This window comes from Lolium perenne, chromosome 7, assembly GCF_019359855.2.
Source record: "Lolium perenne isolate Kyuss_39 chromosome 7, Kyuss_2.0, whole genome shotgun sequence".
Lineage (NCBI taxonomy): Eukaryota > Viridiplantae > Streptophyta > Magnoliopsida > Poales > Poaceae > Lolium > Lolium perenne.
The window spans coordinates 248,136,419-248,140,292 of NC_067250.2; the positions used below are offsets into that span (position 1 = coordinate 248,136,419).

The window sequence follows — 3,874 nt, forward strand, 5'->3', positions numbered from 1 at the left end:
TCCAGCCCAAGGAGAAATAATTTAGCTGACAAAAACGCGATAGAAAGAAGTCCGCCGAAAGCATCAATTGAGTGATCCGGACGTGACTGAAGACGCATAGAATTCCACGAATCTACATTAGCAAGTCGAGTCGCTCAAAGAAAGCCGTGTCTTTCAAGCAAAGATCACACCACCACCAGCACATATACAGGGTCAAAAAAGCAAGCACTAATTTCAACAGCGACTAGCAAAGAATCTGAGACAGCAGTACGATGGTGCTGCTACTACTAATCAACCATTGCTACTCCGACCATTCCACAAACTAAGGATTGCACGACATGGCAATGCCGCTGCGTGGCACGGGCTTGTTATGTTTGCTCCTACTCGTCATGGCTCGCACGTCGAGCAGCGAGGACGACGAGGCGGCCCTTGTCGCTTTCAGGGATGAGGCCAGCCCCGGCAGCACTCTGGCCTCATGGAACGGCAGCACTGCCTTCTGCAGCTGGGAGGGTGTGGCGTGCAGCCATGGCAGGAACCCGCCGCGGGTGGTGGGGCTGAGCCTGCCGAAGAGAGGGCTCGCCGGGACGCTCTCCACGGCCATCGGGAACCTCACGTTCCTGCGAGCGCTAGAGCTGGGGTTCAACGCGCTGCATGGCAACGTGCCCACGAGCATAGGTCGCCTCCGGCGCCTCCGTTTCTTGGACCTTGGTTACAACGCCTTCACCGGCGAGTTCCCCGCCAACCTGAGCTTCTGCATCGCCATGGAGACCATGTTCCTCGACAGCAACAACCTTGGCGGCCGCATACCGCCCGAGCTCGGGAACAGCATGACGCATCTCCAGCTGCTCCGTCTCAAGAACAACAGCTTCACGGGGCCTGTCCCGGCGTCGCTGGCCAACATGTCGTCCCTCTACTACCTCGACCTCGCCAATAACAAGTTCGACGGCGTGATCCCGCCAGGGCTCGCCGACATCACCGGCCTTCAGCTCCTCGACCTCTCTGTTAACAGCCTGAACGGTGCGCTCCCGCTCTCCCTATACAATCTGTCGTCGGTGAGGGTCTTCCACGTGGAAGGGAACTGGCTACACGGCAGCATTCCTTCCGACATCGGCAGCAAGTTCCCTGCTATGAAAGATTTTAGCCTTGCCAACAACATGTTCACCGGGGGCATCCCTTCCTCGATCTCAAATCTTACCAATCTCACAAGCCTGCAGCTCTCGCTCAACGGATTCACTGGGCTTGTTCCCCGGGATCTTGGGAGGCTGCAACGTCTTCAGATTCTGTACATGTCTTACAATCTGCTTGAGGCAGACGACAGGGCAGGATGGGAATTCATCACTTCACTGGCCAACTGCAGCCAACTTCTGCAACTGAGTCTCGGTTACAACTCCTTCCATGGGCAGCTACCCAGCTCAGTTGTAAACCTGTCAGCCACACTGCAGTATCTCTACCTGTCAGACTGTAGTATCTCCGGTAGCATCCCCCAGGACATCAGCAATTTGGTTGGCCTAAGCATACTCGATTTCTCAAACACCTCGATATCCGGAGTGATCCCGGAGAGCATCGGTAAATTAGCAAACTTTGGACTAGGTTGTCGGGCCTTATACCAGTGTCACTCGGAAATGTTTCACAGCTGAATAGGCTTCTGGCATACAGTGCCAACTTGGAAGGACCAATCCCGGCAAGTCTTGGCAAACTAAGAAATCTCTATGTTCTTGATCTGTCAGCTAACTACCAGTTAAATGGTTCAATTCCGAAGGAGATTTTTCTGCCTTCCCTTTCTTCGGGCCTCAACTTGTCATACAATTCACTCTCGGGACCCCTTCCATCACAAGTCGGTTACTTGATTAACCTCAACCAGTTGATCCTTTCAGGAAATCAATTGTCTAGCCAGATACCTGATACCATTGGTAATTGCATAGTTCTGGAGTCACTGTTACTGGATGATAACATGTTTGAAGGAAGCATACCCCAGCCGCTGAAGAATATAAAGGGCCTTAAAGTACTAAACCTGACAGCCAACAACTTGTCAGATGGGATACCTGACGCCCTTAGAAGCATCGGCGCCTTGCAGGAGTTGTATGTAGCGCACAATAACCTGACAGGACTCATCCCAGCATATCTACAGAATTTGACATCGTTGTTGGCATTTGATGCATCCTTCAACGATTTGCAGGGCCAAGTGCCGAATAGGGGTGTTTTCGGGAACCTGACCGCCATATCCATTACTGGAAATACCAAGCTGTGTGGTGGAATACCTCAGCTTCACTTGCCTCCATGCTCTACATATCCTGTAAGCGACAGAAAAAAACATAGGTCAAAATCTCTTGCAGTTTCTCTAGCAACAACGTTAGCTGTGCTATTGTTAGTCTTCTCAATCACTGTTGTTACTATCTGGAAGCAAAAAGGACCCAAGAGTCAGGCTCCACCACCCGCAATTATTGAGGAACACTTCCAAAGAGTTTCATATCAGGCATTGTTGAGAGGGACAGATGGATTTTCAGAATCGAACTTGCTTGGCAAAGGAAGATATGGCTCGGTTTACAGATGCACTTTAGAAGCTGAGGACACACCGGTGGCTGTAAAAGTATTTGACCTTCAGCAATCAGGTTCTTCTAATAGTTTCGAGGCTGAATGTGAGGCACTGAGAAGTGTACGCCACCGTTGTCTCATAAAAATCATCACGTGCTGCTCAAGCATCGATAATCAAGGTCGAGAGTTCAAGGCATTAGTTATCGAACTCATGCCCAATGGAAGCTTAGATGCTTGGCTTCATCCAAAGCACAGCAATTACATTCCGAACAATACCCTGAGCCTAGCACAGAGGCTAGACATTTCTGTCCATGTCATGGATGCTCTGGATTATCTTCATAATCACTGTCTGCCCCTAATCGTTCATTGCGATGTCAAGCCAAGCAACATCCTACTTGCAGAAGACATGAGTGCCCGAGTTGGAGACTTCGGTATATCAAGGATTCTGCTTGAAAGTGCAAGCAAAACCCAGCAAAATTCAAGTAGCACTATCGGAATAAGAGGCTCCATTGGTTATGTTGCTCCAGGTAATTGAAAATAGTGCATTCTTTTTACCATTATTCTAGTTCTTTCATAAATATTGCATGCTGATGAATGTAAAGTTGCACAATTGTAGAGTATGGCGAAGGTGCTCCAATCTCACCTCTTGGTGATGTTTATAGCCTTGGGATATTGTTACTTGAGATGTTTACAGGTAGGAGCCCAACAGACGATATGTTTAGAGAATCATTAGATATTCACAAGTATTCAGAGGCAGCTCTCCCAGACAGAATATTGGAGATTGCTGATCCGACGATATGGCTACACAATGACGCCAATGATAAAAACACAAGAGACAGAGTTCAGGAGTGTTTAGCCTCTGTAATTAGGATTGGCACATCCTGCGCAAAGAAACAACCCAAAGAGCGAATACGGATACAAGATGCAGCCATGGAGATGCATGCAATCAGAGATGCAAACTTGATGTTCACCAGTTCTCTCGAAATGGAACATGAAGGAGAAGGAGAGGCTGACACGCGGATGTGATAAACACCAACTACTGGCAAATATAGTTGAAGATTTGCTGCAAATAACAAAGATTGCATATGGGCACTTCTATGTTTACCAGGAACAATTGATTGTCTCATATGCACATATATATGACATTGTGCATTGATTCCTATATTTGTTAGTATCAGAACTATGCAAGTATATACAGACTGTTCAGTGACTGCGGGCTGGGTAGTCGGTTGCAAGCCAAAGATGCATCTACAAGAGTATAAACTAGTAAACTACTACTGTACTACACAAAGCACCATAAAGGTAAGTAGATGTATAAATCTCAGAAGTTGATTGATGAAAGTTATATTGGGGTTTACCAAAA

The 3,874-nt window shown here is 47.9% G+C and overlaps 1 pseudogene; it reads left to right on the forward strand.

Annotated features, from left to right (window-relative positions):
- The first annotated feature begins 228 nt into the window (after positions 1-228).
- On the forward strand, positions 229-3,874 carry LOC127313227 (receptor kinase-like protein Xa21; annotated as a pseudogene).